Raw genomic sequence first — 26,562 nt, 5'->3', positions numbered from 1 at the left:
CTCTTTGGACATTCGATATTCACCCCACCCTGCAACCCCACAGCAATTAAGTATATATCTTTAAATCATATATTATAATTTACTTATATTAATGTCTGTCTCCCCCTCTAGACTGTAAACTCATTATGGGCAGGGAGCATGTCGCTAATTCTGTGGTATTGTTCTCTCCCAACCATTTCATACAGTACTCTGCACATAATAAGCGCTCTAAAAATAGCATTGATTATTTTCCTGTATGCCTACTTCCGTCCCTAATGCCTCAAGCTGCACAAGCCAATCAGACATTTCCAGCACGTACATGTTTATTTCTACCCTCCTCAGCACTTGCATATATATGTTTAATCAAAAGTAGTAATTATATAATTAAGATACTTGTAAAGTGCTTCCTATATGTCAAAAACTGTTCTCAATACTGTGGTAGATACAAGATAATCAGTCCAAATGATTATTTGTTTTGCTTACTCCCATTGTAAATACTTTCAGAAGTAAATAAGTTTTTTTTTTAAGTGCTTCCTATATACCAAGCACTATAAGTATTGCCTAGAGGGTAGAGTATAGGCTTGGGAGTCAGAAGGACCTGGGTTCTAATCCTGGCTTTGCCTCTTGTTTGCTGTATAACCCTGGACAAGTCACTTCACTTCTTTGTACCTCAGTTATCTCATCTGTTAAATGGGGATTAAGGCTGTGAGCCCCATGTGGGAAAGGGACTGTGTCCAATCTGATTAGGTTATATCTACCCCAGCGCTTAAAACAGTTCCTAGCATAAAGTAAGTGCTTAACAAACACCATTAAAAAAACCCTATACTAAGCGCTAAGTTAGATATAGTATAAGCAGATAGTGCACAGACCCTGTTCCACATGGGGGTCTCAGTCTTAGAGTTTTATGCTTGTCTCCCCCTCATTCAAATCTGAGGTCCTTGTGGGCGGGGAACTTGTCACTTCTTTCTATTGTGCTTTCCCAAATGCTTAGTAGAGTGATTTGCACCCTGTGAGTGCACAATACATACTATTACTGCTTATTACTACTTCTAGAGGATGTGCGGCTAGATTCCGTCGGGGAGCAAAACCCTCCGTGGCTAGAGACTGAATGAAATGTTTACTAAATGGCCCCATAGTGGTTTGGAGGAATCAGCTCACTTTCCAGAGTGGCATCCGTTTCTCCTCTGAGAGAATCCAGATCTCAATGTTATTTGCCCAAATTGGAAATAGCCTACATGCATTTAAAATACACAGACTCTGGGTAGACTATTATAGAGCCACTGTCAATAGAGATAGGCATTTCTCAGAAATAGTAATAGCTTCTGTGAACCTTACAGGTGTAAGTTTGGGCCTGGTGGTCTTTACATTCTTTTTTCAATAAAAGGAGCTGCACATTTAAGATTTCCTACTGCTATTTTCCTTCCCATCACTGAAGATATCTCCAAACATTATGATCCATCTGTCTGTGATTGTCTATTGCCACCATCCTTTCTTATTGCAGCAATCCGTCACCCATTGAAAAAACCCAAGCCTTTCGTGTGTGAATGAATCAGCAGACACTTAAATTGGAACAGATGTAGGCTCATGCTGTCAGCTGCCTTAGTATGCTCTTCACAATCCCTAAGATGGCCTCTGCTTCAGAACTTGAATAAGAATGCTATTTATGAAGTAGCCTTATTTCTAGCCACTTAGGGACTTAAAGAGAAAGAAAACACAGGTGCGGGCAAAGCATGCAATAAGGGTTTTTCTAATTTTTTCTTCGTTGGGATATCAGAGGAAAGCATCTTATGTTTCTAGCCTATGTAGGATGTTTATAAACTATAATCTGTGAAAAAAGTTTAATTTTGCAGGCCATCTTTGAGAGTGGAGAGTTAATCTCAACTTTCAGAATGCAGAGAAGGTCACCAGCGTGTTATTTAAGTGCTTGCTACACTGTTTTAAGTGCTGAGTTAGATACAAGCCAGTCAGGTCAGACACAGTTCCTGTCCCACATGGGGCTCACAATCTAAGCGGGAAGGAGAACGGTATTGAACCCTCATTTTGTCTTGTCTTATGCCGTCGAGTCGTTTCCGACCCATAGCGGCACCACGGACACATCTCTCCCAGTACACCCTGCTTTCCATCTGCAATCATTCCAGTAGTGTATCCACAGAGTTTTCTTGGTAAAAATACGGAAGTGGTTTATCATTGCCTTCTTACGTGCAGTCCACCCTCGACTTTCTCCCATGACGCTGCTGCCCAACATGGGTGAGTTTTGACTTGTAACATATTGCCTTCCACTTGCTAGCCACTAACCAAGGTTGGAATGGAAAGGGTAGGCCTCTGCTTGACTTTCCGTCCCGTAGCCCAGAGTGGTAGAGTACAGGAAACTCTCCACGTGCAACCCTGAGGGGAAAGAATGCTCATTTTACATATGAGGACACTGAGGCCCAGAGAAGTTGTGACAAGTGTTTTGTCCAAGGCCATACTGTGGTCAAATGGTGGACCCAGCATCAGAACCCAGGTCTTCTGACACCCAAGCCCAGGCTTTTTCCATTAGACCATGCTGTATCCCCACTAACTCACAGTCTCTGTCCCTGTGGGACTAACAATCTAAAATGGGAGCGCAGACAGGTGGCAGATGCAGGGTAGATGACAACAAAACACTAAGACAACATAAAGAGCAAAACAAAGATTAGAAGGGTACTGTGGCTAGAGGAATAGACTTTCAGGCTTCTGGAGGCTCAGGGACCAACGGAGGCTTCAATGAGCACCATAGCAGCAGCAGTCCCAACCTTCTTGAGATTTCGTGTAGGCGGCGCCAGGCTGTAGCTGTTCCTCTCTGTCCCTCTGGAGTGGTGTGAGGCAGACTGGGTTGAAAGTTCCCCAGTGATGCGGCATTGTGGGGGTCTGGTAGACCTGGGTGCGAGCATTCTGAAGACCCCGATGGGGGGCAGCAGGTATGGGGGAATTACGTCGCCTTCTGGCAGAAAGGTCTGAAGCGTGATCAGCCGTGGCTTGGGTCCACGTGGCCTTGCAAGGCACAGGGCATGCTGGGAGCAGAGCTCTGACCTCCGCAGTGGAGAGGAGGCAAAAGACACTGAAAGGACGTCAGGTGCAGAAGTCCGGGGTGTCTACTGGTCCGGCTGGGGCACGTGCGCCTATGTGCGTGCGTATGTGTTTCTGTGTTTTGAGGAGGGAGCATCTAGCTCTTTTACAGAGCTGCCTTATCTATCAGGCTCTTGGCTTCTCAGATGAGGAGGACTTAGAGACAGTCCCGTCTGCTGGGCGAGCCAAGGGAATGGAATTGAATCCCGGGTGATAGTGGTGAGCAGAGCCTCCGAACAGTGATTCAGAGTCTGAAAATGTATTATGCAAACATACCGGGTGCCAACCCGCTGATCACCGACCGAGTCATTCAGCTGGGCAGGTAGAGGCCTTGGGTCAGGAATGTTTGGACTCTGTTCCAACAATCTCTCCTACTTTGCGGGGACTCGAACTCAGGATGAAGCTGAGATGGCCTATTTCTTAAATCATGGCTCCATCCTTTCGAAGTCAGTAGTGAATCCAAACCAGGAATGGAAAGGAAAACCATGAGCAGGTGCTTTTTTCCCAATAGGAACTTGTTCCAACTGTTACTGGCTCGAGCCAGGGCTGAACTAGGACAATTATAATTATGAAGGAGGCTGTACTGGAGCAGAATGGAACAAAGGACTAGTTGAACTTCTTGGGAGGGGTTCTTTATTGAATTAGAAAGAACCGCCTCTGAGGTGGAGAATGATAACATGTAGTTCCTGTAAGTAATAATTGTCATATTTGTTAAGCACTTGCTAAATTTTGGGGTAGATCCAAGAAAGTCAGTAGGTCTCTACCATTGAGACGGATATCGTTTGAGTCTACCAAGGTTACCAGCAACATGCTCCTGCAATGTCAGCTCATCAGCGCTGATATAATGCTCACACAACCACAGTTCCACCTCCACTGGGTGGATGTGTGGGGAGAATGGAAACAGCAGGATACCCAAGGAGCTGCTCTATGAAAGGGGACTGAAGGAGGACGGAAAAAAGATCAATCATTCGATGGTATTTGTTGAGCCTTTACTACGTGCAGAACACTGTACTGAGTCCCTGGGAGAGTACAGTACAATACAGGAGAGTTAGTAGACCTCATCCCTACCTACGAGGAGCTTACAGTCTAGAGGGGGAATGATTTAGAGACATGATGAAGCACAGTCTCAAGCACTGTGGCATAGCAGTGGGTTGATGGGAGATCGCTGCAGCAAACAGGCTGGCTTGGCAGGCAGCAGTCAGAAGAGGGGTTTCTCTCTTCAAGCAAGGACTGTGTAATGATCAAGGTACCAAGAGGCAGATTTAGAAACAAGCAGGTCCTGAATGACACCCATTAGCACTACCTAATGGGAAAACAATGTGCAGGGTGCATCAGTCTCCCAAGGTCACCCAGCGGACAAGTGGCAGAGCTGGCATGAGAACGTATCAATCTCTTCAGCTATGCTTGTAGGCATGGAGGAGCTCTCATTGTCAGTTGTTTTGTCTTTGACAGTGAAGAAAATTGATGTGTGTACTGGTAGTGCCACTGACTTTCCACTTTCCCTTCGATGACTCTCTGGGCCACAAGTTTCTGTATCTCTGAGCAACCAATGTATGGCCCTGGGAGGCCCCAGATATTTGCTCACATCTTCCTGCTTTTTTTTTTTTTCAAATGGCATTTGTTAAGTGCTTACTGTGTGCGGGCACTGTACTAAACTCTGGGGTAGATTCAAGGTATCAGGTTGGACACAGTCCCTGCCCCACATAAATCTCATTGTCTTAGTCCCCATTTTATAGATGAGATAACTGAGGCCCAGAGAAGTGAAGTGATTTGCCCAAGGTCACACAGTAGACAAGTGGTGGAGCCAGAATTGGAACCAGGTCATTCTGACTCTCAGGCCAATGCTCTGACTAGGCCATGCTGTTTCTCAAGCCCTTCTTGATAAGGTATAGTCCTGCGAGGCTACAGAAGTGTATGACACTCTTCCGGTGGGATGAGAAGTTCCTTCAAAATCCTTTCCAAGTCTGTCGCCCCCCCTGGGACTAATCTCTTTTACCACCCATCCCATCAACTCCCAGAGCACTCATGAATGTATTGGTTTGTTTGGTATTTATTTCTTTACTTGTGCCTATTCTGAATACCTTCTCTCACTCCTAACTGTGGTATGTTCATTCATTCAGGAACACCATCTCCCCCATTATACTGCAAGCTTCTCAAGGATACGAATCATGTCTTTTAGGACTTGGTACAGTTTTCTATACACAGGAAGCACTCGGGGCTGTCTTATCACAATAAGGGGCTAGTACTGTGCTCCTCACATAGGTGTTTAGTACACTGCTCTTCATACAGTAGGCCCTCCATTAATTCTGATACCAATGAGGCCTTGACCTCCATAAGGCACAGCATAAGTAGCCCTTGTTTGCAGCTGGGTTTTTCCACAACTTGGCATTCCTTCAGCCCAGATGGAGGATGTAAATATTCCTTGCTCTGAAACTCCCCCGTCCTGAACAAACGAGCCTTTCTGTGCTCTCCTGCCTCCCCCGATCTTCCCTGGCCTGCCTAAGTGACCTCAGACTTGCTTGCCAATACATACCTGCAGTTTTCATCCTGACCCATCTCAATGTCGGGGCCGGGGAAGAAGAGGGTCCCCTGGAAACAGGGGACCCTTTGGATCAGGCTGATTTCAGAAGGAGCCTTAGTTCTCTAAATCTCCCCTGCTTGGGTAGCATCAGCTCTGCAGACAAAAGTCAGTTTGATCTCCCTACAGCCGAGTGCAGTGGCCCGCCTCCCCAGGCAGGCGTTGGTCTGCTGGCTGTCCTTGGAGGGGAAGTTATGGAAAAGCACTCCAGCAAGGCCTAACGGCAGCCATGGAGCTGGTTTCCCGGCAGTGAGTGACACATCTGGTCGGCCCCGTTAGATCCGGGATTGCTGACAGCTTGGGAACACAGAGATTGTTCGTTCCAGCACGCACCTAGAGCTGCTTCTCTGAGAGCAAGCGATGAATCACAGGTCGGGGAAAGGAATGTTTCTTTGCCACATCCTCTCCCTCTGTGGTGCAAGGACACTGCTGCCCCCTCTCCCTCTCTCCTCACACAAACAAGAAGAGGAGGAAAAAAGAGACTTTGCTCCTGGCCCTTTCACCAGCCTTTTTGCTTCCCCTGCTGACCCATCAAGAGTTGCTTCTGTTTCCATCATAGAGATCAAGGAGTGTGGCTGCTGGCCACTGAGGGGAGCAGGGAGGGGTTAGGCACCGGGGCCACCTGCACCGTCAAAAAGTGGGTCTGAGGAGCAGCCGGGCCTCCTGCCTGTCCCAGGAACTCCCAGGCCTTCTATCCCTGCCTATTCTGCCCCTCCCACGAATAAGGAAAGACCTCCCTCTCTGTGGCCTTTAAAATGCTGAGGGGGAAAAGGGTGGCTCCCAAGGGTGCCAGGATACCAAATACTGGTCCCAACTCCTTCATGCGCACCACTCCTCCTTTCTGTCAACCCCCTGGGGTCGCCCTGCAGGGGCAGGAAATGATGGGGTCGGGGTATGGCACACCCTTCATTCCGTGCAAAATGCTTCCAGAGGTCAAGCAGGAGTAAACAGTCTCCACAGAGAATCAGCCCCCTGCCCTCCAGGGGGTTCCCCCCTGCCCAAAAAGATGAGGTCCCTCTAGAGTGTAAGCTCGAAGTGGGCAGGGACCATTCTGATAATTCTGTTGCATGGTACTCTCCCAAACACAGTGGTCTGTACATAGTAAGTGCTTATAAATACCACTGATTGTTACTGTACTTTACCAAGTGCTTAGAACTGTGCTGTGCACACAGTAAATGCTCAGTAAATAGCATTGATCGATTAATTGTTCCCCAAAGTAAAGTGTTTTTTCTCTTTTCTGGGGCCAGATTGGTCCACATTGGAACTGGGAAAATCCTGGTGGCCTGATGCCCATGTAGGTCAAGGGAGGGAAGGGGGACCATGACAACTTTTGGGGGGCATGCCTAAAGGGATGGGACATTCTCATGGGAGAAAGCAGGACAGGCTTGAGAGAGGCAGGCAGACCGAACACAGCTATCAGGTCAGTGAGTCCCAGTTTTGGATATTTTCAGCCATGTTGGTCAGCTTTTTGGTCTGGTCAGAGATCTGGGGTGAGTGAGGCTGAGTGGCCAGCCCAAAAGGTGGTGGGGAAACAACATTCTCACCTCCATATCTAGGAAACTGTGGGAACAACGGTCTTGTTGCTCCTGTGGAAGTGGCTTTTATATTTCTCTGGGAGAATTTTGGAGCCTGTCTGATTTTGCTTGTTCCTAAGGGGAGGTTGGGAAATTGCCAGCCCAGGGAAGAGGAGGGAGAAATTAGGAACAAATGGGAAAACACAAATCCTTTCCATCATCATAGCCAGATGGAAGAGCGTGAGCCTTGGGAGTCAGGGAGCCTTGGTTTGAATTTTGCTTATGCCACTTGCCTACTGTTTGACCTTGTGGAAGTTACTTAACTGTTCTCACCTGTAAGATGGGTATTCAATAGTCTCCCCTATAGACTGCGAGCCCCAGATGGGACAGGGACCCTGTCTGACCTGATTATCTTCTATGAACCCCAGAGTTTACTACAGTCCATAGCACATAGTAAGTGCTTAGTAAATACCATAATCATAATTATTATTGTTAGAAGGCATGGTCCCTTAAACTGTCATGGAACAGTTGATTATCTATAATCAGACCTTGTTTCAGGACTATTTGTGGGCCCTGGCCCTGAACTTCTTGAGAGATTGACATTTGCAGGGTATAATCTGCCGTGCTCTTCCCCAAATGCCCCCAACATCTGGCTCCCCAGGGATTTTCTTCACAGTGGAGCCTCTGGAGGGGGTATAATGATCTGCCATTGAAGGTGAGCATGCTCTAGGGGATTTCTCTCAGCCAGGAAGCAGGCTCAGTAGCTGTCACTGTTTTCCCAGCAGAAGACAGGGGATCCGTCATCTGTCTTGAGCCCAGCCATGTGGAACCCAATGCCATCTGGAGCCTCTGGTCTAGGAACCACCATCCTTCCTCAGATAACCCAGCTGCTGGAACTCTGCGTCCCCTAAGCTGGGATGTCATGGTGGCTGGAAAAAGTGGCTCATGGGAGTCGGGCTGCTGGGGCCAAGTTGGTCACGAGAGCTTGCGGACATGAGTTGTCACCTCCTGCCTTAGTCATCCATCAGTCTGGCTCGGGGGATGGGACGAGGCTGGAAGAAATACGGGGGACGGACTTCTAAGCCTCACTGAGGAAGAGGAAATGAGCAGCCTTCTGCATCACTCTTGACAGTCCCCAGCTGGCTCCTCCAGCACACATCAAGGAATGTTTTATGCTCTTTTTGTTGGTTGCTGGGGCTGGAAAAGAGGTAGAACTACAGTCCCAAGACCCAGGGAAATAGCTCCGTGGCCCTTTGTCCACTTTTATATCAGCCAGGCTGTTTTTCAGCTGGCCTGGCCTCTGTCAGGTACAGGTTCAGCATCAGACTCTTTTAGGTCTAGGATTTTAACTTTGAGCACTTAAGCTTCCTCCATCATAGCTCCAAGCCACCAAATTCTGTGGCTCCGATGTAGTGTTTGGGTTCACACAGACCTGGGGAGGCAATGACCCTGGAAAAGTTGGGGACGGGAGCAGTCAGGGGCTCCCCTGGCGAAACATTTGAGGATTTTACAAATTTGGCGTACATGATTTAAGTTGGCACGTGTGATGCAGCTTCGTGTTTCACTATGCACCCACCGCAAGACCACGTGGCGCTGCATGGGTTTCCTGGTCCAGTCTGGTGAAAGACTCCTTTTCTGAGAGCAGTGGTAGAGTCTTGTCCAAAAGGTGGGGAGTGGGAAATGTAAGCATGTGGGACAAGATGAAAACTGTTGAAAACAGATGTTAACCGAACGAGCTGCCCGAACCATAAAAAATTTCCAGGTGTGTCAGAATGAGAGAATAGCAGACGATGCGGGTGCAATGGGCATCATGCTACCCAACCAGCGAAGCTGGGAAAGAAATCAAATACAGGTCAAGTCACCGAGAGACGCTGGTTCCGGACAACCAGATGGGGATTGTTTAGTCTCCGTCACGTGTCCACCTCAGCCACAGGGCCTTTGGGCAGAGCAGCCCTTACTGCCCCTTCTTGGCCAACACGAACCCCGGTGGGATTTGAGTGACTCACAGTTGGAAAAGATAGTACAGGGGTAAAACTGTAGGATTTTGTTGGCTTACTGGTGAGCACATTGTACATTTGCAATGGCTTAGAGACCTGCCAGTTCAAAAGGTTAAAGAAATATGAGCCTTTTCTTTGTTGCTAGGAAATGGACAGGGGGATGGATGTGGGTAGCCGTGTCAGAGTAAGAAGGGGTCTCATCAGATCTTTTCCTTTTCACCAGTGGAATGAAGTAGGCATGTATTTGTTTCAGTCTTGTTAACCTTTTCTTGAGGAAAACAAGGGCTGTGGAAACTGGTTTGAACCTTTAATCCCAGTCCTCTGGGAAAGTCAACTCAACAGGCTAACAGCACCATCAAAAGAGCTAGAATCACTTATACTGGAATGTGGTATGCTCATTTTTCCCTCCCTCCTGCTTCACACAGGCACTTAGTCCCACTCTCTAAGCACTTAGATACTCACCCCACCCTTACCCCACAGCACTTATGTATATGCCCTTTCCCTGGTTGCTTCCCATAACTGTGATTTATTTTAATATCTATCTCCCCTGATAGACTGTTAGCTCCTTCAAGGCAGAGCTCCTGTCTACCAGTTGTATTGTATCCTGAGTGCTCAGTTCAGGGAGCAGGCCACAGTAAGTGCTCAATAAATACAATAGATTGATTCATTATGCTGTAGAATCACATTGAAAAGTACTCCCTGGGATGCTTGGGTCACAGGTGTCTTTATATTTTTGCACATTTCTATCTTTCTAGATTCATCTCCTCAGGTCTAGCAGGCAAGCAGTCTTTAAGAGTGATTCCATAGAAAAAACACCAGCATCTTTCTATTCACGTAAATGGGGCAGGAGTTAGGAGTAGGGAAAAAAGAAAATATCACTGAAATAAAAGTGGTGTTTTTAAAGCGCCACTCTGTAGTGTGTGTGTGTTGGGTGGTTCTCTGCCAGGCTGAAGGTGGAGAATTAATGCAGTGCAGTATATATGTCGGTCAATCATATTTATTGAACGCTTACTCTGTGCAGAGCACTGTACTAAGCGCTATTTATTTACCTCCCTAGTAAATAAACAATATAAGTGAAAATCCTTGGAGCTTTTCATATATAAGGTCCTAGAGTAAGTGGTTCTCAGCCCAATTTACCCTCAGGAACTGGAGGCTCTGGTCATTTGGTGAGGGCGAAGTAGGGTTGATCTTTTAAAATCTCATTTCTCCACTTATCTCTTCCTAGCCTTGGTATGTGTTGCCTTTTTGAGCATCTCCTCTGTATTTTCCACCTTCCCTATGTACAGAAGAATGGAGACTCTCTTCTCTTGTTCCTGCTTAAAAAAATAAATAAATGAATTCTGCATCCGCGTCTCTGGGAGTGTCTGGCCTCAGACTAGGTCTCTTTGTCTCAGAGGGAGTATCTCTGTGACATCACTTGCTGCCGTTAGCCAACCGAAACAGACGCACATGCACGTACACGAAGACTAACGAAGGAGAAGAAGACAATGACAATTTTGTTTATCTCATGAAATTATTGCAAAACTTTAGCGATTATGAAATGTGATCATTCAGGGTGGCCCTGAAAAGAGAAGAAAGAAACGTCCACTGTGTGGGTGTGTGTTTTTGTATATGTATGTGTGTGTGTATGTGAGTGGGTCAGCCATCCAGGCCGGCTGTGGGGTTTGGAGGTGATTATCTGCCAACACTTTAAATCCAAACTGATGGGTTTACTTATTAATTGGGTCTGCTCCATCATTGGGTTATGGCTGGCCGACCTCTGCCTTAGCAGGTTAACCACATCTGGCCTCTCAGTAAAGTAAGAAGTATTAACTTGAAAATGGTACAGGAATTCAAGCCTTTTCTACTCCCGCTCCTCCCTTCCCACACTGTTTTAAGAGCTCGGAAGAGTGCAACAAAAGCAAGACACCCATTCTCTGCCCTCTAGAAGCTTACTATCTAACAGGGCAAAGAACATCGACATTTAATGGCTGTTTGGTTTCCACAGATGCCCTCATTGGAGTACAGGGGGTGAGAATCAAAGCTATTTTCCTAAAGGTTCATAGTCAGTGAAGTACATTTCTAAACTGAAGCTTATAGAGCTTCCTAGCCAAAAGCTAGCTAGTTTAGTCAGTCTTATAGAATACTAATAACTCTGAATAAATGCATGAACAGAACCATTAAAAGAGGAGGTCCATCTTTCTTTTTAATTCCAATCATCAACTTATCTTCATCATTCCCAAGGTAGCCATGGTCTTATCTCTGGAGATGGGGGGCAAGCAGCTTCTGTAATGAGCCTGGATTGAAAAAATGATGACTCTCCAATCTGGAAAGATGCAAAGAGCACTTATGTGCATATCTATAAATAATTATAATTTTTTATGTGACTGCCTCTCTGGATGGTAAGCTGATTGTGGGCAGGGAACATGCCTGCCAACTCTTTTGTACTGTGCTCTCCCAAGCAGTGCTCTGCATACCATAAGCACTCAAGAAATATGGATGATAACTAAGAAGGGACATTATGGTACTTAGTATATTCTCAGCACTGGGGGAAATAACCACCATACTGGTTCTAGTCTCTGTCTCACACAGGGCTCTATGTTATTCCTGTATTACAGAGTGAAAAAAACTGATGTACAGAGAGATTAAATGACTTGCCTAAAGTCACACAGCAGGGACAATGCTGAGTTCAGACTAGAATCCAGATCTCTTGACTTCCAAGTCCGACATTCTTTCCATCAGACCACACAGATTAGCATTGCCTCGTGGCAAGAGCACAGGTTTAGGAGTCAGAGGGTGTGTGTTCTAATCCCGGTTCTGCCACATTCATTCATTCAATAGTATTTATTGAGCACTTACTATGTGCAGAGCACTGTACTAAGCGCTTGGAATGTACAATTCGGCAACAGAGGTAATCCCTGCCCACTGACGGGCTTACTGTCTAATGTGGGGAGACAGACAAAAACAAGACAACTTAATCACGATAAATAGAATCAAGGGGAAGTATATCTCATTAACAAAATAAATAGGGTAATAAAAATATGTACAAATGAGCATAGTGCTGAGGGGAGGGGAAGGGAGAGGGGAAGGAGCATAGGGAAAGGGGGGAAAGAGGGCTTAGCTGAGGGGAAATGCTGCATGAACTTGGGCAAGTCAGTTCACTTCCCTGTGCCTCAATTACCTCATCTGTAAAATGGGGACTAAGACTGTGAAACCCAAATGGGACAGGGTCTGTAACCAACCTGCTTTCTTTGTATCTACCCCAGCACTTAGAACAGTGCTTGGCACATAGTAAGCACTTAACAAGTGCCTTTATAATTATTTATTATTATTACTACCCCTGTTCTTGGTACGAACTAACAAATACCACAATTATCATTATTATATTAAAATACAAAGGAGAGGTTGATCTATAGAAACTATAATGCCTTGAAGGAAAGAGTCCTGTGGGAATAGGGAGTCTCTAAAGACCTGAATCTGAAGAAACCAACAAAGTGTAAAAGCCAAAGTTTCTTAGTCTGAGGCAGCTAATTAATCATTGCATAGGAAATATTCTCTTGATAATCCAAAGCACAGTGCTCCATGTTGCCAGGTCATTATTCACACCGTCCCCTGAGACAACGAATTTTCTACTCCTTGAGAACCTCACAGAGTGGCTTTCCAGTAAATGTAGTGCCTTGCTGAATTTGGAAATGTCAATGGGCAAGAAGTCAACCCTGCAGCTTGGATGAGGCCATAAGCAGGGACAGGGAAGAGGCAGGGTAAGCCACGTGCTTGGACACATACTTGGCAATAGAAATAAGAATACTTTTAACTATTTTTGCAAGAAAGAACTGCATTTTCCCATAGAATGGTTTAACTGAGCAGCTGAACAGTATCCTGGTTCCTCCTCTGGACTGTTAGCTTGTTTGTGGGCAGGGAATGTGCCTGTTTATTGTTGTATTGTACTCCCCTAAGCACTTAGTACAGTGCTCTGCACAAAGTAAGCACTTAATAAATACGATTGAATGAATGAAACAGTGAAACAGTTTACAAATAAGGAAACTGGGTCACAGAGGAGCCAAGTAACACAGCCGACCTATGACGTACCTGGGACTAGAACTCAGATCTCATAATGTTTGAGATAGTAGGGTCATAAGAACATCAGACCATTGCTAGTACTGTTCCTAGGTTAGATCAAGAGTCCATCCAGTGCAATAATATGACCCTGATGGAGGCAACAGGAAGCTGGGAGGAACTATATGATGGTTAGCCTTCTAAATAGTAGTCCTAATATTTAGGCGTGACCGACACGCCTTTCCCCTCTGTAGCCCTACCTTTCCCTCCTGTGACCGCTATGGATCTCTTGCCCATTAATTTATCCAAACCCTTCTTAAACCTACTGATATTTTTGGCCACCACAGCTTCCTGTAGGAATGAATTCCTTTGTGAAGAAGTCTTTCCTTTTGTTTGTTTTGAACTTAAAATATTCTACATCACTCTAAGTTTTTTTTTCCCCTAGAAACAAGTAATTTCTATTCATATTTCATTTGGCTTCCCAGAATTCTGGGTGACACCCTTCCCATTCATGCTCAGCCAGTGCTCTGCTTTCAGAGCTTCTGAGTTGCAGAGGTTGGTCACTCTCCTCCTCCTGCCTCTCTGCCTTTGGAATTCTTGGTAGCATCTTGATGGGAACTTTTCCAATTTGTGGCATGTTGTTCCTGTTATTTATGTACTTGATGGCCCCAGAATTGTATGTCAGATTCAGTTTCCTTCTCCAGTCCATTTGTCTATATTATGTTGAGTTAATTAAGAAAAATGTTCAGTGGAGACACTTGTCTCTCACTCCCCAAGCTGAGTTGAAGAAGTGGGTGGATTCTTGTGAGAAAAGATGCAGATGAGCTATTAATGCCAGGATTTGTTCGAAAATGTTTCCTTCTCTTCTGCATTAACCTTCTGGGATGCTGGGGGTGTGAACTCCAAAGAAACCTGCCTCAGAACTTCCTCTAAGTCCTAGAGCTAGTATTCCCTTTCCATCTTTAGGTGGTCTTCAAGAGTTCTGTTTTCTATTTTTGCCATTTAGGGAGTATGCCTTCTGAACCCAAAATTGTTAGGGGAGTAGTGCTGAACACAGAAAAGGAAGGGAAGCAATTATCAGTCAGTGGTATTTTTTAAGGATTTACTGTTTGCAGATAATTGTACTAAGCACTTAGGCAATTCATCAATCTACATTCATTGGCACTGATTAGGCCCTGAGTGATAGTGGAACCCAGTTTAGGAGAGTTAAGAAATTTGCCTTGTAATTTGTACTTGTCTCTTGCATTTGGAGATACTTAATCAAGAGGTAAGCTGAAAATGCGATCACAGTCATCAAAGGACTTTTTGCAGGATCCGATTTGGATGACTGACTCCTCGGACCACACCTGTGGTGATAGGCTGCCGCCACTAGAGTTGTTATCTGGCAGAAATGTCAGAAACAGACTCTCACCCAAGTTAGAAATTAAACTGTTGAAGGAATGGACAGCCAAGATATTCAGAGTGTCACTCTCATGATTTGTCTGATTGGAAGGCAGGTGATAAGAAGATCATCTAGGGTGAAAAGTTCCTGAAAGCTCAACTGAAGGTGGGCATTGACTTTAAATTATTTGGTAACGGCAGACAGTCAATATGGAAATGAGGAAGGCACACTTACTGATCATTCAGGTTAATGCAATCTTAATTAAAAGGGGGTGCTGTTGGGTTAGCACATCCCTAAAGAGAAAGGCAAGTTTTGGAGAAGCCCAGAACATGTGGTAGCAGATTGTATGAAGTTTAAATTATGTGAATCAGTAGTTATATCAGTTAGTTTGTATTATACTACAGACCCAGGATCCTCAGAAGCAACAGCAGGCAGGAAATGGCAATGGATTTTCCCAGTGGATAGATACACGGTCACCATGAGTTGTTAGACCATAAATTAGGCAATCAGAGATATGTTTGAGCATCTATTGTGTGCAGAGTACTGTACAAAGAGTTTGGGAGAGCTTAATCAATGTAGGAGAAACAATCACTGCCCATAAGTCATTTACAATCTAATGGGGAAGACTGACATATATTACTTTACAGGTAAGGGGGAAGAAGTGCTTAAATAGTTAAATGCATAAATCATTATGGACCAAAGTTCTTCAAGAGGTCTTAAATGAAAAACTGGTGTCAAACGGCTGAGATGATAGGAGAATGTAACCCCTGGAGAAGGTCAATTAATTGGATAAAGCTATCTGGAGAAGGTGGGATTTCAGAAGGGCACTGAAGATGAGAGCTATGTTTTGATGGATTTGAAGGGGGAGCGAGTTCTAGATAGGAAGAAGGGCAAGGATCAGGGGCTACGGCAGAAAAGTTAGGCTCAATCAGAAGGTGAATTGGGAAGGAGTGGAGAGTACAGACTGCAGCGTGGTAAGAGAAAAGAGTCATGGGGAATGAGCTGATTGGGTGCCCTGAAGCCAGTGTTGAGGAGATTTTACTTGATGCCAAAAGGAATGGTGAAACATTGGTAGTCTTTGAGGGTTGGGGAGACATTCTCCAAAGTCAGAAGTCTCTGTAGACCATCCTTTTAAATAGGAGCATCACTCTTTTTGAATAATAATCTAAGGCTCTCTCACCCTGGAATTTCTTTCATTCAGTAGTATTCATTGGATTATGACTACTGTGTGCAGAGTACAGTACTGAGCTCTAGAGAAAGGTACAAAGATGATAATTCAGACCTCAATCTTGGCCCACACGGAGGCTCACAATCTAAGAATGGGGGAGAAGGGCATGATGATCAACATACAGGGAAAGAGCGAAAATAAGGGACAATAATAAGAACAATGTGAGCATTGTACTTTATGGCAGGAGAAGCAATTTTCAGATTTCGCACAATTTCTACAGACCAGTCAGTCCAACAACTGCAACTTTGAGTATTTGAAATGTTTGGAATACGTGGTGCTGTCACTTATCTGCTTGGCAACACCCTCCAGGTTTTCTGGGAGGGAGAAGTGACATATTTTGCTCTGCAGGTGGACTTTGGCCCCCCTTCCATAGGGGCAGGTTAGCTAAGCTTGCTAAGGTCAATCGACTTCTGATTAATCATGTCACGTGACTCCCGTAATGCTGCTCTTTGCCCCATGACCGACTTTCCAGTCTTCTCTACTCCAGGTCACTACCTTTCCCCAAATAACTTTGACCTCCAGCTGTTTTTCTTCCAACGCCTCCCCTCTAGCCCTATTCCTTATCAACTTTCTATTCCTGGCAATAGGAAGGGTGCAAAACTCCTAAAGGCTAGGGCTTCTTGGCTCCTCCTTTTTAAGTAGGGGATATGATGGGAGTTCGGAACAAAGTAGGAATGATAAGATCTATTCTTCTCTGAAGGAATATGTGTTCCAAATGGCATCCTGGGTATAATCATTCACTTGGGAAAGAGTGAAATATCCGTCCTGTCTGGAAACAAAAATCATCGGTGCTATTAGGGTTTGAATAGTCCTTTTCACAGTTCAGCACCAGCATGTCCCCTTGAAGCTCTTTTCGTATCTGTGGAAGGGCCGAGACTCTAGAGGAAGATGCTATCCATGAATGGGTATATAGAGGGTTCAAAAATGATGCTATTCTACAGGGCAATCAAGACGAGAAAAGAACTGCAAAAATAATTGCGTCTCCCCCTAACGCAAGGTACAAATCACCAGAGTTTGAGTGGCATCGCACAGTGATCGCTCCTTCAGATCTCACATCCTATTGAATTGTGACTTTCATCAATAGTAGTGATTTATGCCTTCAGCTTCCCGGTCCATGCTTGGGAATTTAATTTACAATCCTAACAGACACTGAGAAGAAATTGCTTAAGTAAAGGAGATTATGAATTGCTATCAAAATAGAACCCAATTGAAGAGTGAGTGCTTGTGTGGGCATTTTTAAAATGATGGGTTTCTACATGTAGGTCCCCAAATTGTCTTGTAAAAACTCATTAAAAAGATAGGAACAACCTTCCTCCATTGACTTGGGTATATCCAAGTTCACAGAAGACAATCAAAAGTCATCGCTTTCATCAGCAGCAACAGCCTCAGCAGTGTATCCTAATCCTCAATCTGTCATTAATTAGCATTTATTGAGTGTCCGCTCATGCAAGATCCATCTTCAAGCCCTCTATCAGACATGCTAACCAGAGTTCCCTTCCCTCTAGGAAACTCTAAATTACTAAAGCCAACTATGTAAAAGGAGTGTCTCACTTATTCTTAAGGAGCCTAAAGGATAGAAGTTTCCCAAGCACACTCCTTGGGATGCCTACTTTACCTTTACCCTAGATGAAGTCCTTTTGACAGTGGTGTGAGACTAGCCTACAGAAAAGTAAAGATTTTCTTCCTTTGGCTTAGCCTGAGTTTCCTCTATGTGTCCCAGGCCTGTTAGCACCCCATGCCATGGTGACATTTTAACCCCAACCTTGTTTTTTTCCCAAAGCAGGCCCACAAATCCATGATGTTTGAGGAACTATAATTCCACCTTTTGGAGTCTCATGAGTAGGATTGCTTTCCCTTGAATACTTCTCATTTTATTTAAATGGAGAACAGCTCAGATACCAAAGCTTTTGGTCTGTGCAAACACAGTAAGTATTTCAGCCCAGAAACAGTTTTGCTTCTTTATTACTTTAGGCTTTCAGTATTGTGTTTGAAGAGGAGCTATTTATGGGCCTTCAAACAATGTGCTGGAGGAAAGGAATTAAAAGGATGTCCTTGAATGAATTCAGGAGTATTATGGAACCTGGCCAAACTACCTTTAACCCTTCTCTTTCTGCAGGAGAGAGATCTCCTTTGGGCTACGACAGATAAAATTTGAGTAAAGTTGTGAAAGAGGAAAGAGATGAAGAGCAGTCTGTGTCTTGCCTCTCACCCAAACTCTGAGTGGCTTTGAGAAAATCACTCTTTCTCTTGCTCAGTAGTGCTGTGAGAGAAAATGAGGTAGAGGGACCAGATTATTTTCTTTGAAAGTTGGGACTTTGGTTTACCAACCCTTGCTTGTGTACCTTCCCCTTCCTTCTTGGGGCTTATGGAAGCAAGGACGTTAGGGGGAAAATATGGGTTTAGACTCCCCCAGAATTCCATACAAAACTCCCAGAATGCTGTGGGGGCAGAAACAGAGCAGGAACTTAGCAAATTGGAATTTCAGGACATGGAAGTGAATAGAAGCAACAGAGGTCAGTGTAAGGAATTCTGCCACTTCAGCTCAGACAGCTCTAATGCACAAACTTTTTAAAAATGACCCATGTCATTCTGAGCAAAAATATAAAGTGTAATAAAAATAATTGTGATATTGGTTAAGCACTTTCTACGTGCCAAATTCTATAATAAATGCTGAGGTAGATACAAGATAAACTGTGGATCACTTTCTAAGTGGGAGGGAGAACATATAATGAGTCCCCATTTTGCAGATGAGGGAACTGAGGCCCATAGACCTTAAGTGACTTACAGGCAGGTGGCGGAGCTGGGATTAGAACCCAGATTCTCTGACTCCCAGGCCTGTGCCCTTTCCACTAAGCAACACTGCTTCAAAATCAACTAATGTTAACTAACAACTGAAATCCTCAACTATTCCAAATATCATGATGAAAAGGACTTGGAAGTTCAGGACTCTTATTTGCCTTTTCATTTTTAGTTCTTGGTTTATGGGACTGTTGAGCACTCAACCTGATTTTTTTAATAGATGATTGTTTTTTAACAGCTTTATGTTCACTGATGTGTCAGGCAGCCTATTACTGTGGCCTTCAAAAATCCTGGATGGTCTTAGCCTACTCAGAATATACGGTTAGCTGAGGCACTGATGAAGTATAATAATTAATGGTATTTAAGTGCTTACTATGTGCGAGACACTGTACTAAGCTCTAACACTACTAAGCGCTAAGTATGCCAAGTGTGGTAATGCAAAATATCTGGGGATGGAAGTAGAACATGGGGTTTGTCATTTGCTGCCTACATTTATCATCCAAAGGCTTTGTTGACTCCAAACCGTGGTTAAAGGATGCTGAAAAGTCTATCATCGGTGACCTTTTGGATGACTGAATTATATTATATTAGGAGTTGCTGGGGAAGTGTGGGGAACATATTCTCTCAAAACAATAATCATAATTGTGGTATCTGTTAAGTACTTACTACATGCCAGGTGCTCTACTAAGCACTGGGGTGGAAGCAAGCAAATCACATTGCGCACAGTCCCAGTCCCACGTGGGGTTCACAGCCTCAATCCCCATTTTACAGATGAGGTAACCGAGGCACAGAGAAGTGAAGTGGCTTGCCCAAGATTACAGAGTAGATAAATGGCGGAGCTGGGATTAGATGATTGGGGTTCACTGGTGTTTCCACCTCTGCCTCTCATGGCCTTACTCAGGAGTTCGATGCCCCTGAGGTCCCCATGAAATGGATATTTACTCCAGCTCCAACCCCACAGCACTTAAGAACATATCCTTATTCTCTGCCATTTCCCCTATCTGTAATTTATTTAAACTTCTTTCTCCTCCTGTAGACTGTAAGCTCCTCATGGGTGGGGATTTTGTCTACCAACTCTATTTTATCATACTCTTCCAAGTGCTTAGCATAGTGCTCTGCACACAGTATGCACTCAGATTCCATTGATTGACTGACCACCATCAGCACTATACAGCATTAGAGTAGGAAGCTGGGAGCATATGTAAAATAGAACTCCTGTTCTTGAGGAGTTTACAGTCTGAGGTTATTGCAATTGTATCCTAAAAAAAGAGAAAAGGGATTGCATGCAATGAGAGGGAGTGAGGGTGGATTTCAAGGGTGCTCTTTGAAGAGTCATGGGCCGCTTGGTTATTTATGGGGGTAGAATTGAAATGAGGATGCTTCAGGTGAAAACCCTGAAATCTTGAGACTGTTTCTAAACAAGATTGAAGTCCCTGCAATAGCCTTTTCACATTGCCTCAAAGCGGCTAGCTAGCCAGCTTTTGTTCTATGTGCGGTCTAGTGATCCTCGCTGAGGAGGTTACTGGCTCCTTTCTTATTTTTAGAATTGACTGTTATCAGTTTGCTAGAGCTTTCTTCCCCGCCAGGCCTTTGCTGTACCTCCCAACCAAATCACAGGAAAAAAGTCTGCATTCTACTCTCTTTATCCCAGAAGCATCAGTGACTAAGGGCTTCATTCACAAAGAGTTAGCATTCCGCCTCCTAGAATTGCTGACTCTCTGGCCCAGGATGTGGACACCCTTCCTGCTTGCCTGAGTTCTGCTAGGAAGCACCTCACTCATGTGACCGGGGAGAGGGAGAGTCATCTTTAACCCTGAGCTTCTGTCAGGCCCTTCCGAGGGTTCTGGAATAATTTGATCAACCATCCAGACCAGCGTGAAGCCCAGTCATGAGACTTCTCAGAAAGGCACTCATCCACTTCTGGGAATCAACTGAATGCATCTGAATGGGCTGATTAGATTCCCTCAAGAGCTCACGTTAAGATTGTGATGTCAGGAAATTTATGAAAATTTTTTTTTTCCTTTTCTCCAGCTTATCACCTCTGGGTTTTCCTGTAGTTCAGTCAGGAGGAACAGCCCCACAAATAGCGATAAATCAGTTCAGTCCATGACCGTGAGAGGTACCAAGCAGGCAACTCAATAGAATGAAGGATGGGCCTAAACAGTGGAATCTTTGCCCAGGCTTGAAGGAAACTGGTCTTGATCGACTGAGTCAGCTGGCCCAATTCCCCTATCCCAAACTGCTTTTTGGGAGGGTTTCATCAAGGCCAGTTTCAGATGGAAGGAGAGGATAGTGACCACCTCAAAAAAGGAACATGGCAGCAGTGGCGTAACCCCTTACAAAGATGGCAGAAGATGGTGGCAGCAGGGATCTGTGTTGTGCAGGGAGGAAGTGAAGCTTTAGAGGGTGACAGCCGGGGTCTTGGACCTGAGCTGCCCGAAACCTTCAGTTAAAGGATGATAGTGATGGCGTGGGGCAGGGAGGGCCAGCTGCAGGGCTGATGGCTGGGGCAGTTAGGGAAGCAATGGAGAAATGTCCTTCAGATTGACTTCCACCAAATGCCGTGTTTGATGTCACTGAGCTGCGCTGCAGGACACATCATCATGTTATATGGACCAAGAGAGAGCAGCAGATTTATTCCCTCCACAGGGAGGACAGATATCGGAAGCCAGTCCTGACAGTTTCTGAGGCTGGGTGGGTATGCCTAGGGGGACTTGAAAATGGAGGTGGAGGAGGAGGAGGAGGTGGAACACTGACACTTCATGCCAACACCCAGGCTCCGTCCTGACTGCAAAGACAAAGTGGCAGCCAGGACCAAGGGGAGCAATACAGATGGGCACATTGTCCCATATAATCCTCAGCACCGATGCCAAGGTGAGTAGAAGGAACAGAGCAAATATTGATGCTATGCCTCTTTGGAAGGAACACTGAGTGGTACCTATTCTCTCTCCTGTGAGACCCAGATGGGTCAGGGAATGTCTGACCTGCTCATCTTGTATCTTCTAAGCCACTCGTAGTACAAAGCCTGGATCGTAGTAAGCACTTAACAAATATCACAATTATTATTATTATGGGTATAGCAGAATTGCTGGGTAGGAAAAGCCACATAAAGAGAAAATGGGAGAGAAGAGATAGTGACATTTTAGGCAGGGAACATGGTGTACCAACTCTGTTGTATTGTACTCTTCTAAGTGCTTAGTACAGTTCTCTGCATACAGTGAGTACTGAGTAAATACCATTGATTGATTGTTCAAGACAGGAGAAAAGAGAGAGAGGTGATCTAGGAGTAAGGAGGAGAGAGAAGAGAGAGATAGGAAGAAAGGAAAGAGGAATTGGGAGTAGAGAAAGAGGGAAAGGAGAGGAAAAACGAAGGGAGATAGCATCAAGTTCCTCTCTTCATGCTGCTACAAGCCAGAGGAAGGGTTTCAAAGAGGGTTTCCTAAAGTCTGCTCAGAATTAAATCTCATGGCAACATACAGCTGAGAAGTCGTAGCCAGCAACATTCTTCCATGATGTCCAATTGTGACATGTTCCACCTGGAATAGAGCGGGCAGTTCACTTATTAATGAGAGCAGTTCTAATTGAGCTGGAGAAGGGACTCAGTTCTACCCTTCCATCCAAGACTCTGCGTGACACACCACCTGGAGATATGACATGAGGAGTCCTTGTAAGGGCTGTGGGGGCGGCGGGAGCCGCACAGTGTAAGAGGAAGACATCTCAGGAGCAGGGTGGAGTGGGCCAAGTAATTGCCGGGGTTCTAGAGGAAGGGCAGGGCCACCCTCTTCCTCTGCAAACACCCCCGCTGAATGATCCTGAGCTTTGTTTTGGAGTCCCGCTTCCCGAGGAAAGGTTTACATGAGATTTGAGGCCTGGACATTCTTTTCATGAATTTCCTATTAATTAACACAATATTTCCTCTGCAGATAAGTTGGCAGGAATCTGCATGATCAGAGATAACTGAGCCTTTGCCAAGCTGTCCATCAAGTGCTACTTCGGCACAAAGCAGCTGAGCCCGGGGCAGACAGAAGCAGCCGTGAAGAAATGACAGTCATGCAAGGCTTTTATTTCTCATGCCCTTGGCTATGGAGCACAACAGTGGTGCAGACAGGCCGACCGGACCCTGCTGAAGTGTCCCGAGGTAGTCCCCGGCTTGGGTCTGGCTTTGGGAAGTCGGCTTACTTTGCAGAATAATAATAATGCTAGTATTTGTTAAGCTCTTACTGTGTAAGCTCCTTGTGAGGAGGGATCACTAGTAATAGAAATGAGAGTGGACCATGTAGTATAATGCAAAATGAAATAATTCATGTGAACTTAGCAAACATTCTCCAGTGCATGAGTTAAGTTGAGCAAGAGATGATTTCTCAATCATGACTGATGAAACTATATTAGCCAAATTGAACCAGCTTCTTCTGTGTGGAGAGATCATTTATAGGGTGCGCAATATGGAAGATTTCTTGACTTCCATCCTGCGGAGTTCTTTCGTGCAAAATTTATCCTTTGGTTCATAAAGAGCACATTGTCAGAGAGTGGTAATTCAATCCATCAGTTGTTTTTATTAAGCACTTACTATGTGCTGAGCACTGTACTAAGTGCTCGGGAGAGTACAGTGCAACAGAGTCAGGAGAAACATTCCCTACCCTCAATGTGCTTACAGTCTCGAGGTGCCACGATGGCAACACTTAAGGGGAGTTAGGCTCTCCGGTGGAAAGACATACCTCGAGCATTGACTGCTGTCTATTTCAATCTCAAGCTCATTTTAGTTATAGATGGGATAGGCAAAGAAATTACATCACTCTGAGCTCTTTCAGCAGTCTGAAGAGATCATAGTAAACACTTTCCCCCCTGGATCAGCCACACTTGCCAAATTCATAGCCATTCAGTAGATGTAAGGTGCTTGAATTGGAGAGTTAACTCCTTGAGGTCAGGGATTGTGTCTGCCAATCCCAAGTACATAGTACAGCGCTCTGCACACAGTAAGCACTCAATAAGAACCAATGATTGGTTGAATGATTAGAGAATTTGGAGGCCTCAGGCATGACAAACTTCAGCTTGGAATTTTGGGGAAATAAACTTCCCAAGCTATCAATCAATCAGTGGTATTTACTGAGCGCTTACTATGTGCAGAGCATTATACTAAGCACTTGGAGGAGTACAATACAACAGAATTAGTAGACACATACCCTGCCCATATAAGCTTACAGTCTAGAGGGCAGTGGGAGTACTTACTGTATTATCTCCAAACACTGGGGCTGGTGGGTGGGGGGACCAGGGTGAATGACTCTCGGCCCGCTCCTCCGGAACGTGGTGCAGTACGGAACGCTGCCTTCGGCATCACATTAGACACTTATTCGAAGCGCAAAGCTCAGGTCCTTCCGACTACGCATAAGCGGAAAGTCCTAAAAGACGGAGGGAATACCACCGGATAGAAAAGCGATGAGAAATTCAACCTGTTCTAAAGCAAGAAGGATTTAGAAATTGTGTTGCTAGTGTGTGAGGGTTTCAGAGGGATGTTTTTTCTGAAAATAAATCTGCTCTTTTGGGATTCAGTTGCTTTAACTCAAACTTGAGAGTTTTCTCAAGTTTTTAAAAATGGAAAACCACTTTCAGAACATTACGGGCACCATATAGATAGCGTGGAAGCCGAGGTGAGATCTGTGCCACAGGCAACTAGTGCGAAAAAGAGCAGAAGTGCAGAATGGTCTGTTGGTTTCGGAGGCAAATTTTTTGGAATAAATAAAAAATCGTCCACTATAAGCCCAAGAATCTTAAACCGAGGTGAATACCCCCGCATCTAGTTGAGCATGGGAAAGAACACTCTTGTGCTTTTGGTGGGTGGAAATTTACAAGAGGAGCCGCATAATAAGCAACTGGGTTTTTTTTCCTAGTTGACAGTTGTGGGGATTGAAAGGAAAATCATCTTTCCGAGAAGGCTTTGTTCCTTCCCAGAGCCGGCTCATCCCAGATCGGTCTAGAGGTCTGAGATGAGATCCACCGCCCCCGCCGCGCCGGAGTCGGTGGCCGCCCGATGGTACCGGGGGATGTCCTGCTCGGGTGGCTGGCGCCCCCTGCTGTCCGTTCCCTGAAGAGGGCCTTGTCCCCTTGGCCGGGCAGACTCTCTCCCATTCCTCCCTAGATAAATTGGCAGGCCCGTGCACCATCGGAGCCCCCTGAATTCCTGCCAGCCTGTCCATCTTGCGCCCACTCTGCATAATGCGCCGTATGGGAGCACAGGCTGGCTCCATCGGTGGGTTCTAAAAAAACGACACGGCTTTGGCTTTGAGAGGGGATTGCACTACTTTCCTTGCGACTTCCCCGGCCTGCCTTTCTCCAACGCCGTCACAAAGGAGGGTCGGGGGCCGCTTAGCCGAGACCCTGGCCGACCCACAGACATTTATTTTCTTGCGACGGGCCGGAGACGGGCCCTCGTTCGAGGTGACCGTCAATTAATCGCCGCCCTCCAGCGCATCCGCACACAGATCGTCGGTGAGGTCTCCGTTCACCGAAAAGCCTGGCGTCTCCGCCAAGCAGCGGAGATTTATTTGTTTCCGGTCCCGAGCTCGATTTCCATTTATCCCATTACTTCCACTGCCCCCAGTCCGGATCTGGGGAAGCGCCGGTCTCCCATCATTTTGCGGAGCTGCTATCAGCCGTTGGCGACCTCATTTTTATTCTCGTCTGCTCCCTTTCGACTTACTTCCTTAAGCGCTACCGTGGGGCCCTTGATATGATTTTCACTTCGGGGATCTTATCTCAACCGCTGGGTAAATAAATCCAAAGTCCCTTTCCCCTTAAACTGAACCAAGATGGTGTTCCCGACGGTTGCTTCGATTCACTTCTCGAAACAAAATGTGTTGGGAAGTGCTTATTCCAGGACACCCGATTTGTTCCGTCGTCAATAGCGGTGACCTCATTTTGGGCACATAAGGAAGATGAGGTCATGGCCAGGTGCTGAAATTTACATTGTGTTGCTAGGGGAGCGATCCCGAGAACTTCTCAGTATGGCCGCGACTGCCAAATGTACGAAATAGCTCCTGAGAAGAATTCAAGTATCTCGGGACTGGTGTTTAGAAGAAATACACCCTTAATTTCTCTGGTGGAGATATTTAATATGATGAAGACTAGTGTTAATGATTGATGTGGTACAATCTACACGGACATGTGCTTTTTTCCCCTTATGCTGCATTCACAGTTGTGGGTGTCATGATGGAATAACCTTATTAGTTTTTTTTTCCTCTATTCCCAAGTGGAAGACCCATGACAAGAGAATATAGTAATAATAATTATGGTATTTGTTACACGCTTACTATCCACCAGTCACTGTTCTAAGAACTGGGGTAGATACAAGATGATCGGGTTGGATACGGCCCCTGTCCTACAGAGGGTTCACAGTCTCGATCCCCATTTTTAGGATGAGGTAACTGAGGCCCAGAGAAGTTCAGTGACTTGCCCAAGGTCACACTGCTGACAACTGGTAGAGCTGGGATTAGAACCCATGACCTTATGACTCGCAGGCCCATGCTCTAGCCATTAGGCCATGCTGCTTCTCACTAGGTCATGCTGCTTCTGTAGGGGAGCAGTGTGGCCTAGTGGAAAGAGCATGGGCCTGGGAGTCAGGGGAATGGGGTTCTAATCCCAGTTCTGTCACTTGCCTGCTGTGTGACCTTGGGCCAGTTACTTAACTTCTCTGTGCTTCAATCTCCTCAACTGCAAAATGGGGCTTCGGTACCTGTTCTCCCTCCTACTTAGACTGTGCTCTCCATGTGGGACAGGGACTGCATCCCACCTGATCAATTTGAACACTTAGAACAGTGCTTGACAAATAGTAAGAGCTTTACGGATCCCATGCTAATAATTATTATGCATATGAGCGCACATTCATTTAACTGAAATATGCATTTACCGGCCTTGCTCCTTAAAAGAAAGGTTTCCTGTCTTATTAATGATCTAGCAGATGTGTGATAACA

General features: G+C 45.4%; 1 long non-coding RNA gene across 1 annotated transcript in view; it reads right to left on the bottom strand.

Annotated features, from left to right (window-relative positions):
* Nucleotides 1-23,994, bottom strand: part of LOC103170322 — a 50,709-nt gene extending 26,715 nt beyond the window's left edge. The window contains exon 1 of the long non-coding RNA XR_486093.3: nt 23,825-23,994. This is a non-coding gene — a long non-coding RNA (uncharacterized LOC103170322). The remainder of the gene's footprint in view (nt 1-23,824) is intronic.
* Between the last annotated feature and the right edge of the window lie 2,568 nt (nt 23,995-26,562).

This window comes from Ornithorhynchus anatinus, chromosome 13 (genome assembly GCF_004115215.2).
Source record: "Ornithorhynchus anatinus isolate Pmale09 chromosome 13, mOrnAna1.pri.v4, whole genome shotgun sequence".
Classification (NCBI taxonomy): Eukaryota; Metazoa; Chordata; class Mammalia; order Monotremata; family Ornithorhynchidae; genus Ornithorhynchus; species Ornithorhynchus anatinus.
Note: the sequence above shows the minus strand (reverse complement) of the source record. Positions and strands in the feature narration are given on the sequence as shown.